The following is a 13,042-nucleotide window of genomic DNA, read 5'->3' as shown; positions in this document are numbered from 1 at the left end:
TATGTAGTCTTAAGTTTCTTTTTAGTTTGACCCAGCTTAACATTTTGAATTCTTTTCAAGTCGGCTTAAATTTCTCTGAATAAGCCCTTCCCTTCTACCCTGAGTCTAAGCTAGTGCTTTTCTTTCAGCTCCTTAGGCCTCTGATAAAGTAGGATCCTTTTTGACTTAGTTCCTAGTGCTGGCTTCCCAGTCAAGGGGAAACTTTATTCTTTGTAGTCACGTGGCATCCTATCAGGTTGCTCTTCTCTCCTCCAGCAGACTAATAGGAGCTGAAAAAGCAGCTTAAACTTGTTAAATGTTGGTTTTTGGTGGGGTTTTTTTTACATCATAGCCATTATTCTTAGCCTGTCTGAATTCCTGCTTCTCGGTATTCCTTTGTACCAAAGAAAATATTTAATCAAAATTGATCAGTCTAGCAAATGTATCTATTCTCATTGGCCCCATTTTTCCTTTGTAGTCATTAGACCTATGATTTAATACTGGTCACTACATTTATTCAGTTGCCTTTTTTTGTGATTTTAAATTACATTTTTATAATTGCATATATTATTCTGCTTACTTTACTCTGCATCTGTTCATTTGAATCTTCCCTTTTTTCATTGATTTCCTCATATTTATATTTCCCAAAGAGAGGCTTTTCTATTATCCTTAACGAATATGGTTTACACTTATTTAGCCCATTTCATTTGCCATGTAGAAATTTTTCCAAACAGCTACTGTACTTTACTTTCAAAACTTTTTGTAAGTTAAATAACATATTCCTTTGTGGCTGAATATTTGTTCTTGCAGAGTCAGTCAGTATAACCTGTCTTTTCCTTTTAGTTTCTCTTCCTTTCTGAACCTGTTCTTCAAAATGGCATCATTTCTGCCTCTCTACCAGCAGCTGTCTTTCATATATGGCATGGTAATGGTTCTTATCTTTTATTTTGTCATTTACTTGGGAATTTGAAAAACCTAGTGTTTATTTTCTCTTAATTTCCATGCCTTCTTAGTCTTTGTGTGTATGTATGTATGTATGTGTGTTTGTGTGTTTTTTTTAATAGTTAACGCCAGTTTCCCTCTACACTCTTGAAGTTATTTCTAATTATGACCAGTTTTGATTCCTTTTGCCCTCCAAGTCATCACTAGAATGTAACTCACTGAAAACTTCATTTTCAACAGTATAGTCTGAGAACAGAGCAACTATTTGATAATCTTGTAATTTAAGGTCAAATCACTAACAAGGTTCCTTTATTGAGTCCCTCTAGGTGGATCCTGTGCCCAAGGTAGCTACATATCTACATTGCTAGTTTAGTGAACAACTTGCTGTAGGGTAAACACTGTTCAATTTTCTATTAATGTATTCAGTCAACCAAACAAGTATTTATTACCTACTGTATTCTAGCATTGTGCTAGCTAGACATTGGGGATACAAATAGAATGAATGAGACGGTTACCACTTGCAAGGAGCTTGCGTTTTATAATACAGGAGAGACAAGGACAAATATAAGTACATTTGTAACATTGTAACCAACCACAAATTATAGTCCTTCTATTTTAGAATACTAACATAGAAACCCATGATGCTGTGTCACTTGAGCAGAAAGGATCTTCCAACTAAGATATATCTAAATCTCAAGTGTGCCGTGTAATAATAAAGTATAGAGTCCTTATGTAGTTATATAATGTGTAAAATGATATAATTTAATATTCATCTAACAGCTTATTTTAGGCACAGTTCAAATAGCACAAAGAAACCAATTGTATATATCTTATGGCTTATTGTCTTGCCTTTTTGACTTGCCTTGACTTTTGTCTTGCCACTGGACTTCGATGACTCTGGGAGAGTGGGTCTGATGATTTTGTGCAACTCTGCCTCACTTAAATACAGTTCACAAACAAGTCAAGACATCACCCTGTGATGTCACTGATCCTCTTTAGAACTGAAGGATGAACAGCAATATCTCATAACTTAATGTTGGCCTACAAAGGAGACCAAAATGTCCACAGTATCATAAAATCATCTTTGCTCAGTGGTGCCATTAGAGCCACTATTATTTTGTACTATGTGTATTTAGAAATCTCTAATTCTTCCTTGACTGACATGTTTAGTCTTATCAGGAATGATAAAGACAGCTTATTTTTGAAAGATTTTAACCTACAGTTGATAAAAACTCAGATACTATAGCTACATTCTTCAGATTATTTTGCAAAGGGGATGTTGGGAAGGACAAGGATGACTTCCTCCTATGAATAAACATTTTCTTTTTCCTTTTAAATACTTCTAGATAGTTAATCTGTTCTATGCATTTTGTACTCTGGTTTACTCAGGTATAAAAGTTGGGCTACATTTATCAATAATTTGGAATGGTCTTTCACATTCATCCTAGAAAGGGATAGATTTCCTTTTCATGCACACTTCTCCCACTTCCCATTTCCATTCATTCAAATGCTTGTTGAAATAATTTGCTGCTTTGGCTAACATCTAATTTCTTAGGGTTTATATATTTCATTCCTTTAGCTTGATGGACTACATACTAGAGCCGCTTTTGATTACTAATGAGTATACTTAAAGGTTCATTTGAGAGTGCCAAAAGATGTTTTAACATATATATTACCTGTCTATTTATTGTCTCATATGGGACAACTTTAGTGGCTTGCATCTGGGATTCCCCTCAGTGCCATATGCTTCATGGAAGGTTTAACACTAGTCCTTTCCACTTGGGTTGTCATAGCTTTTCAGCAATGTTTTTATAGATAGATTTGTCAGTTCTTGTAGTAGGCATCACAGTAATAATCATTTGGACTTTATAGTTTATGCTTAGTGTTTCAGCCAAATGTTCCATAGTGCTGCTTCATTTCAATCAGTTTTTCTGGGAAAACCCAAAGTGTGAATATTTTCCAAACATTATTTGTGATATTATGATAATATTGTTTGTTACTGCTTGTTAAAAAATAGATATCTCTTCTGATAGATTTTTAAGGGAATGATCCAAAAATTGTTTAATGATCCAAATTAGCTTTGTTTTTTTCCAGAGATGGGCATAAATTAAAGCATTTGTAACAGTATTTCTGGATATCAAGCAATTTTTAAAAAAAATTTATGCTTTATTTTATTTACATTATTTATGATTATAAAGCATTTATTAAGTGCCTGGTGTAACATAGTGAATAGAGGGCTGACTTAGAAGTCATCTGTATTCAAGTCCTACTTCTGACACATAGTGGCTTTGTGAGGGAATAAGCATTTATTAAGTTCCTACTACGTGCCAGGCACTGTCCTGAGTGCTTTATAAATATTCTCTCGTTGGATCCTCACAACAACCCTGGGAGGTTGGTGCTGTTATTATCCCCATTTTACAGTTGAGGAAACTGACTCAAACAGAGGTGAAACCCAGATTCATACAGCTAGTAAGTGTCTGAGGTTAGATTGGGAGCTCAGAGGTCTTCCTGACTCCAGGCCCGGCACTCTAGTCACTGTACTATCAGTTGCCTCTAAAACTCTTGACAAGTTACTTAACCTTTCAGTGCTTGAATTCTGTTGCTATTAGTTAATACCTGTGGGATGGGCAAATAAATTCTGTAAAATAAAGGAGGTTGGACTAGATTGAGATTCTCAACCTGGAGTCTATAGATCTCCAAGGGGTTTGTTCATAGATTTCAAGGAGTCTAGGAATTTGAATAGGAAAAATACTACATCTTTATTTCCGTATAATTGACTTCTCATGTAAATTTTGTGCATATAAAAACATTATTCTGAGGTGTCTGTAGACTTCACTGGACTGCCAAAGAGGTCTGTAACCAAAAGGAGGTCCCTACAACCCCTGGACTAGATGATATGTAAGGTCTTTTTCAGTTTTAAATCCTGTGACCCCACATTTGCATGCACATGTGTATGTATATGTGTACCTTTTGGAGGTAATGGGTGCTGTTGATTTACTACCAACAATATAAAATGATAATTCCTTTTTTGCCTTAAATTTACTTCTTTCAACTTCAGAGGATGACTTTAATTTTGAAATAGTAGAATTTGATAAATTAATCTTTGTTCAGCCCATCCGAATTATATATTAGTTTTCTATACTATTAAATGATGAGCTTGAGCTAGCAAACCTCGAAGGTCCTTTTCATTTCTAAGTTCATGATGCTTTGATCCTTCAGCTTTTGTCCTTTACATTGAAGAATTCTTGTCTTTTTAGTTTGACCTTAAATGACATATCTTGATATATCCATTCATTTCCCTTATTTTCCTCTATACCTTATAAAGCTTATTTGTAATTTGCAGAGTGCAACAAGGAGAACTGTACACCTGGCCCGTTCCAACCTTTCTAGTCTTGTTGTACCTTATTCCCTTCCACATATTCTGTAGTCCAGTGATACTGGCCTCATTGTTGATCTTCACATTACACTCCCATTTTATGACTACAAGCATTTTTGCTGGTTGTCCCCTATGCCTAGAACTCTCTCTCTCTTCCCTTGTCTCTGCCTCCTGTTTTCCTTTCTATCTCAGCTAAAGCCTCACCTTCTGCAAGGAATCTTTTCAAGTCCTCCCTAATCTTAGTGCTTTCCTGCTGAGACTACCCCTAATTCATCCTGTCTATTGCTTTTTTGTATGGGGTTGTCTGCATGTTGTCTCCTTCATTGGCCTAGGCTCCATGTTTGTTTGTTTGTTTTTTGTCTTTGTATCCCCAGTGCTTAATGCAGTGCCTGACAGGTAGTAGGTGGTCAATTAAATGTTAGTTTGTTGAATATGTACTTCAGGTGCCGCAGAGGTTTCATATGAGAATTTTCTGATTTTATTTCCTATACCTTTCTGATCTACACTGTGAAAGTATTTTTTTTTTAATTTTTGACTGTTGTTGCAACTATGACCCCAGGTTCCTTTCATATTATTCTTTAAATGTCATTTAAATTATTTCCCCTAAATACATTTCCTAATCTTTCTTCATATTAAAGTTCTTATATTACTTTTTTACTAACTCACGCAGCCTAATATGTTCTCTTTTAATTTATCTCTGCTACATTAGCATTTTTCTACCTGGAAGACCTGATTGTCTCAAGGTAGTGATAAATGAACACTTTTGTGGACAAAAAACTTTAAATATTTGGGTTTTTAGGAACCAGTGTTGGGGCTGGTCTTATTTATTATTCTTATTAATGGTCTCAAGAAGCATTGTGCCATAGTAGACTGAGAGCTACCTTCGAAGCCAGGAAGACCTAGGTTTAAGTCCTGCCTCTGACATATACCAACTGTTGGACCCTTTGGAAGTCACTTAACTTCTTACTACCACCAGGACATCTCTAAAATTATAAGTTGCTGATCTGTATTGGCAGAGGAAGTTTCCTCTTGGATAGTTGTCTATACCAGTGAAACTACAGGTTGTCCTTTTACAAATGAATGTGATTAGGGAGCTCCACTTGAAATGTCTAGGTTTGTAGTAGATAACCAAGTTTTGACAAAACTTGATAATAACTTGGATATAGATGGAAAAAAAGGAGGAATTGAAGTTGATATCAAGGTTTCTAGGTGATTGACTAAAATAGTACCCATTTGTGTCTTGTTAGTAATACTTTCCAGTTACCATTACCATCTTCAGTGAATAAAGAGTGCCTTCTCTGTATCATTTGCTATGGATGTATAGAGGTTTCAGAGGTAGACTCTGCCTGCTAGGAGTTTTATCGTATAGCTGTGAAACTAAAACATAAACATGAAGAGATGTGTAACAATAGTAATATTAATATTACAATGTTATGATTATTAGTGTTCTATAAATTCCAAATGAGTAGGCTTCATATGAGTATTAAGTGTTACAGAAGTCTAGAAGAAGTTAAGGAAAAAGAAGACTAAGAAAAGGCCATTGGATTTGGTGATTAGAAAACTCTTGGTAACCCTGGAGAGAGCAATTGTAGTTGAGTGGCAAATGAAGAAGCCAAATTGTGAGGTGGTGAAGGCAAGTAGGATACATTTATTCTTTCAAGAAGTTTAGTAGTGAAAAGGAGAAAACATAGTAGGTATCTTAAGAGAGTAGTGGGGTGAAGGAAAGCTCTTTAAAGGTAGGTGAAATCTACAATTTATAGGTAGTAGAGAAGAGCCAAAGGAAGAAAAATTGAAGTATCAGGAAAGAGGAGATAAGGGCTAAGTTAGCCTTGGAAAGAAGAAGAATACCTTTTGGTTTGGGGCGGGGCAGGAAAGAGGAAAGACTAGATGAGGAAAGCAAGAAATATTCAAGTTCTGATAGGAGTAACAGCAAGGTCTTGTCAGAGCAATGAGAAACTGAAGGAGTACATGCCAGTTTGCCCAGTTCTTCTAAATGTCCTTATAGAAAGCTTTTAAAGCTAAGACAAGTTTAGGGAAGTTCAGAATTGATATAGTTAGTGATAGAGAGCCTTGTAAATTCTTACATGCGGGTGGAGAGTTGACACTATGATATTGGTGTTTTAGATTTGACTGACAGAACATAAAATAAATTGCAGTGGAGAGAAACTGGAGTCAGAGACCAATTAGGAGGAACTGTTATTGAAATCTTTTGTTAGATGCTAAGGTAGTGTGGTATAACATAAAGAACAGTGGACCTGTAGTCAGAACACTTGGGTTCGAATCCTGGCATAGCTTCTTCTTACTTGTGGGACCTTGAGAAAGTCACTACTGTGGACTTCAGTTTCTCCATCTGTAAAATGAATGTTTTAGATTAGATGATCTTTAAGGTCCCTCACAGCCCCATATCTTAAGATCCTATGACTAAGTGATTTTTAAGGATCCTTTTTGTTGTAAATACTACAATTAGAACTTGGACTGAGATGATTAATAGTGGTGAAAATAGAGAGGAAGGCACTGAATATTGAGAGGCATCAAAAAGGAAGATGGTACTTGGTAAAAGTCTATAGAATAGGTAATGAAGAAGAATGACAAGTCAACTATAATTCCAAGGTTTCTAGTTAAGATGATTGAACAGCAGTGTAACTACTGTTATAAACTGAGTCGTTGGAAAGGTAGGCTAATTTGGAGAAAAATATTAAGGGCACATGACAGAGATGTAGTTCTGGCAAAGTACTGAAACAGCTGGGAATGATATGATTATGTATGATTTGTGTTTCATTCAGGCAACAGGTGGAATCTAGCCTCTGCTCTTAGAAGACATGGTCAGATGTCTGGATCTACCCTTGTCTTTGACTTTGTATTCCCCAACTTACTATCTCTCAAATGTGACCTACCTGCAAAATGGTTCTTGTTTCAGCTGGAAAAGAGACTTCCTCTTGCATCTTATTTGCGTCTCCCCTCACCACCTTCCCCTTTACTAATTTTCTCATTTCTTACCATTACTTTCATTTAACTGCTAGTTCCTGTGTGCTGCCTCATTCCTGACTTTTCCTAACTTCTGATTTTAGCTGTTTTTTGGCTATTTGTTTTTAAGCATCCCCCAAGTCTGAACCACTTCCATGGTTTCCTACTTTTTGTTCTCAGCTTTGCCTTGGTTCTGCCAGCCTTGTCTCTTACCTAGTACCAGCATGATAGTAAATTAAGCAACTCCCACCTTAGACAGTAAGATTCTCGTTCCTGGAGTCAGAAATGTGCATATCAAATTCATAGGGTAGTACTTAGCATAGTTTTACTGTAGTGGAGAGATCTTTGTATAGGTAAGTCATGGAAGATAAAGTTGGAAAGGTAGTGGAAGACCTTGAAGATCAGTTTTAGGAGTTTGTGTTTTATCATGTTTAAAAACGTGATCTCTGGTATAATAAAAACATTTTCTGTATGCTAGAGCCCCTTTTAAATTCAGTTCATGGAATATTCAATTAAAAGTTTTTCCTTAATTCGATCTACCTTCTGTAATCCAAGGCAAAAATCGTTCTTATTATAACTTCATTTCAGTTATTAGAGGACTTCTGGTGTTTGAAAAATGTTGTTTAATATTTTAAAAAGTCAATTTAATAACACATCAGTAAGTTGTGAGTAAGCAACTTGGCCTCGCTCATATGATACCATTTATTGGACCAGGTAATGTAGTTGGTAAACCTATATTCAGTACATCCCTTGATACCTATCTTGTCTTTAAAAAAAAAACCCTCTTAGAAGACCAAGGTTCATTTTCTGACTTACCAGAAAATGGGCAAGTCAGTTAAACTCCTGAAGTCTCATTGTCTAAGGAAAGAGTATTATAAAGGTTAAACAAATGTGAATTTTATTGTTATAAGTTAATGTCAGTTAGTTATGATATCTTCTTGTTTTTTGTCTTCATAACATCTCTTAAATATGTCCCTTTTTACCTCTGATACTGGTACAGGCCCTTATCACCTGTTGCCTGGGTTATTGTAATAACTTTTTAGTTGATTTCCCTGCTTGAGTCTCTTTCCCCTCCAATCCATCCTCAACTCAGCACTCTATTCATCTGTCAAATTGATCTTCCTAAGTACAGGTTTGAACATGTCATCGCTCCATTCAGTCAACTTTAGTAGCTCCCAGTCACCTCCAGGATCAAATATAAATTCCTTTGTTTGGCCATTAAAGCCCTCCATAAACTGTGTTCCCTTACAGCTTTCCAATCTTCTTAGACCTTACTTCCCCCACATGCTTTGGGATCCAGTCACACTGGCCTCCTTGCTCTTCCTCACAGAAGACATTCAGTCTCCAGACTCCAGGTATTTTGGGGCAGCTGGGTGGCTCAGTGGATCAAGCACTGGCCCTGGAGTCAGGAGGACCTGAGTTCAAATCCGGTTTTAGACCAGACACTTGACACTTACCAGCTGTGTGACCCTGGGCAAGTCACTTAACCCCAATTGGCCAAAAAAACACACAAACCCCAAAACAGACTCCAGGTAATTTCTCTGGCTGTGCCATGTATGTGGCTTGCTCTCCCTCTTTGTCTTGGCCTCTTGGCTTCCCTGACTTTCTTCAAGTACTAGCTAAAATCTCACCTTCAGGAAACTTTTCCCAATCCTCCTCAATTCTAGTGCCTTCTTTCTGTTGATTATTTACAATTTATACTGTATGTGTCTTGTTTGTAATTGTTATCATGTTGTCTTCCCCATTAGACTATAAGCTCCTTGAGAGGGACTGTTTTTTTTTTTAATCGTTCTTTTTATCTGCAGAGCTTAGCAAAATTCCTGGCACATAGTAGGAGCTTAATAAATGCTACTTGACTGATTGTCTAGGTGATGGTATAGACTACATGCTTATCAAATTTGTGAATGACTTGAAGCGGGAAGGAATGGGTTAATAACAATGACTGTCAGAAATGAACTGGCTAGCCAATTATAATTTAATACAGATAAATGTAAAGTCTTGTACTTGGTTTAGAAAACCAACTGTACCAAGTACAAGGAATGGAGAGAGAAGGATAGTTATAATGGATATTTCAAGGAGTTGAAACTGGATATAGGGGATGAAGATGATTGTCTTTCTTAGGATGAACATATTTAAAGTTATAGTCTTACTGTGTGAATTTGGGCAAGTCACTTAATCTCTTTGGGTCTTAATTTAATTTCCTTATTTGTTGATGAGGGATTTGGATGAGGTGTTCTCTAAAGTCCCTTCCACCCCTAAATTCCATGATCCTCTTATTCATAAAATAATAGAAACTAAAAGGGATCTTAGAGATTATCTACTTTAATCTCTTCTTGTTTTAAATATGAGAAAAAGACTGTGAATGTGAAAAATGACTTGCCAAAGGTAATATATGGCGAATAAGACCTGAATCCAAGTTTCTTGACTTTCAGTCCAGTCCTCTTTATACTGCGCCACACCAATTTTTCAGTCTTTGCTCACCCCATAATTATTAATGCCATTCTATTCTCTATAATATAAATTTTTATGAAGAATAGTGCTTCAGGATGTATCCTGTATTTTGGATAGAGAACTCACAAGTACAAGTATGAAGGTACCATTTATGTTTAGGAGTACTGTTCGCACATTCAAAAATGTGCTTTTGTACACAGATGTGCCTTGATCATTTTTATAGTTGTGCTGTTATTGACACAATCAATACTCAATCTGACTCACTGTTCATTCCTTCAGGTTTTTTGCTTTCATTTTATTAGAAATTATTTATTGAAAATTATAGTGACAGTAATTGTTTTCCATATACAGAGGTATATCTGAAAAGAATATGTGACTAGTAGTCTCTTTCACATGCACACATAATAGACTATTCTTTGGTTTATGATTATAGTCACTGTTTCCACAATATTGTCTGTGAAATTGCTTCTTAAACTCATATTCTTCTTGATGGTTTAGCTCAAAAAAAAAAAAAGAATTGCCCTGTTTCTGATTACTACATACTCAGTTTTGGCTGGTTGGATCTGACTGCTTAAGTCACTGATAGTAATATCTGAAGTTTATGTTTTAGTGTCTCTAGTGTGAAGCATAACCGTACAGTAACAACTTCTTGCTAACATTCATCCTCTTCACATACCTAGCTCAGAGAAATTGAGTTGCAGCACTAACGGGTTGGCAGTCCTGCCTTTCTTAAAGTTAGGGTGATGAAGAATAGCCTAACTTGGCTCTTACTTGGGCTGTGTGTGGGGATGGGATAGAGGGCAAATAAATAATGCTACACAAGCAGCTAAAGAGACTGACAGAGAAATTGTAGGCACTTTAGCATGCATTCTAATCTAGCTTCTTTCTAACACGGACATTTATAGGTATCTAGGGGTTTCCATACCCTATTGACCTAAGTAGCTTGTTTACTTTTGAGTACAAATAAATGACCCAGTAAGGGGGTAGAAGTTGGACAGGAGAATCTGAAAGAGCCAGTCAACACCTAGTTGGATCTCATGTGTTTGGTAACTCATGCTAGAGTTTGGACAAATGGGACTCAGGGTACTGATAGACTGGCATATGTATCCTTGCTGTATCTTTTGTTTAGACAGCAATAAATTGTTGTTGAATAAATTCAGTGAGCTTCAGTTTTTTCTCTCCCTTGGATCCATAAATGAAATGTTAAGAATATTGTGAATAAGAATACTGTGAAAATTATATTGATGAAGCTATATCAGAAGCCTTATCAGAAACCTATGCAATTAAATGATGGCTGTTAACATTTACATATAATGTACATTGTTATTTTTGCAGCCCTTCATTTAGGAATGGATTTTACTATCAATTTTGCCTTTCTCTGTCTAAAAGCCTCTTTGATTTGGATTTTTAGATCCTTATCACTTAGTATATCAGGGGGTTGTGTGTTATCTATGTTTTAATATTTTATGACTGCTTCTGACTAAAAACTGTCCAGGCTAAACATTCTCCACCAGTTAACTAGGCTTTGTATGATCTGCTCTCCTGTTCTCTCACCATCTTGATTGTCGTCTTCTGGATCTGCTCCACATTATCTATGTCTTCCCTAAAGTGTTTTATCCAAAAATGAGTATAGTAGGTTAGATATTGCTTGACCAGGGCAAGTAGTGCTAGTAGCCCTTTCTTTTCTTTTATCATCTTCTTACTTCTAAATTAGTTAAAAAGCAAAACAAAACAGGACATCTTTTTGTTCTCTTTAGCATTCATGCCAGTCTCAACTTATTCTGTACTTTATTGTTCCAGACACTCTTGTATTTATTATCAGTTACTTGTTCTGGTACCTAACTTTTTGTATGTGTATTTTTAAAATCCGAGTTTGTTGATTTTATAATTTATGGTCATTAGCTCACAGAAATTCCTAGATTAGTCTCAAGGGCTTTTGGTGATATTCAAGGTCTTTTGACTTAAAAGAGTTTTTCCAATTTCAGGGTTTCTTTATGTATTTAAGTCTAAAGGGCTTGGTATGCCTAAATGCCCTGACCAGGCTGTCAGTCTGCTTTCAGCAGGTTTAGTTCTAGAAGTATGCTTCTTTATTTTTTCTCTTCCTCCTGTTTATCCTTGATAGAACTTTAATTTCAGTGATCTCCAGGAATGACTGATTCTTTCTCTTTCCATTATCCCTTTTCTGTATGTTGGCACTTTTCTCATCTACCCTCAGTTCTTTAGGAGCATGCTATAAACTACATACTGATTTTAACCTCCAAGAGAATAGTTTATTGTCCTGCAAGGAAGGGAATCTCTCTCCCTTAACTCGGGAGATATTTAATTTCCAGCAATGTGGTGGAGATGTTTAGGGAGAGATGTTATTATGATTAATTCTCAGCTAGTTATCAATTGCTGCACAAATTGTGGGCAGTTTAACTAAAAGAGATTCTCTTAGAGCTGTGGAGAAGAGAGGGATGATTCCTTAGAACCCCTTAATTTAATCCAGAAAAATGCATGGCTTTCAAAAATGCTACAGTCTTTCCTTAATACTACCAGGAGGTGATAAAATGTTCCATTATGTTATCCTAGAAATGACTCTGGAACCATTATATGCTTCCCTGTTAGTGAAATAAATCATTAGTGTCACCATATATATATGTCACCATATACAGTGGCCATAGAGACCTGTTGCCATGAGCATTTGGCAAGGGGAGCAGTGATAAATAAAGCCAATATGAGGTCCTCAAAAATAGATCATGGCTAACTAACCTCTTTCCTTTTAGGTCATTGGTGAGCAATAACTATACATTTGTAATGAAACAGGTAATAGATCATAATCTTTGGTGCCCACATTGCTGGTAGTACCTTCCCGTTTTTGCCTGTAAAAAACTTCATGAACACAAAAATCAAAACAAATATAACCAACAATGGTAATCACACTTATATGTCCTTAAATCTCCCCACAGTTTAGAGGCTACTTGGGCAAAGGCTTTCTTCTTGCTGGGAAGACAAGTTGCAGGAACTATAAGAATTTGAGATAGGTTCAAACTTTCATTCCTCTTGTTTGGGGTCGCCTAACAGTCAAGTCAGCAAGCATTTATTAAGAGCTTACTATGTGCCAGGCACTGTGCTAAGCTCTGGGAAAACAAATACAAGCAGAAAGAAAGATAATCCCTCCCGTTAAGGAGTAGCTTACATTCTGATGGGGGAAGGCCACATGTGAAAGGAAGCTGAAAAACAGAGTAGGTTGGGGTGGCTTGGGGTGGCACGGTGGAGAAAAAAGGACAGAGTTAGAAATGGAGTCCAGAGAAGAATGAAGGAGTGAACATTACTGGTGCAGGCATTTTC

At 36.3% G+C, this 13,042-nt stretch overlaps 1 protein-coding gene across 2 annotated transcripts in view; it reads left to right on the top strand.

Annotated features, from left to right (window-relative positions):
* The window catches only part of ZNF148 (zinc finger protein 148), a 134,048-nt gene that overhangs the window by 49,376 nt on the left and 71,630 nt on the right, over positions 1-13,042 (top strand). The window lies entirely within an intron of this gene.

Source organism: Phascolarctos cinereus, unplaced genomic scaffold (assembly GCF_003287225.1).
Source record: "Phascolarctos cinereus isolate Bilbo 61053 unplaced genomic scaffold, phaCin_HiC Scaffold_726;HRSCAF=1367, whole genome shotgun sequence".
Classification (NCBI taxonomy): Eukaryota; Metazoa; Chordata; class Mammalia; order Diprotodontia; family Phascolarctidae; genus Phascolarctos; species Phascolarctos cinereus.
This window is presented reverse-complemented; position numbering and strand designations above follow the sequence as displayed.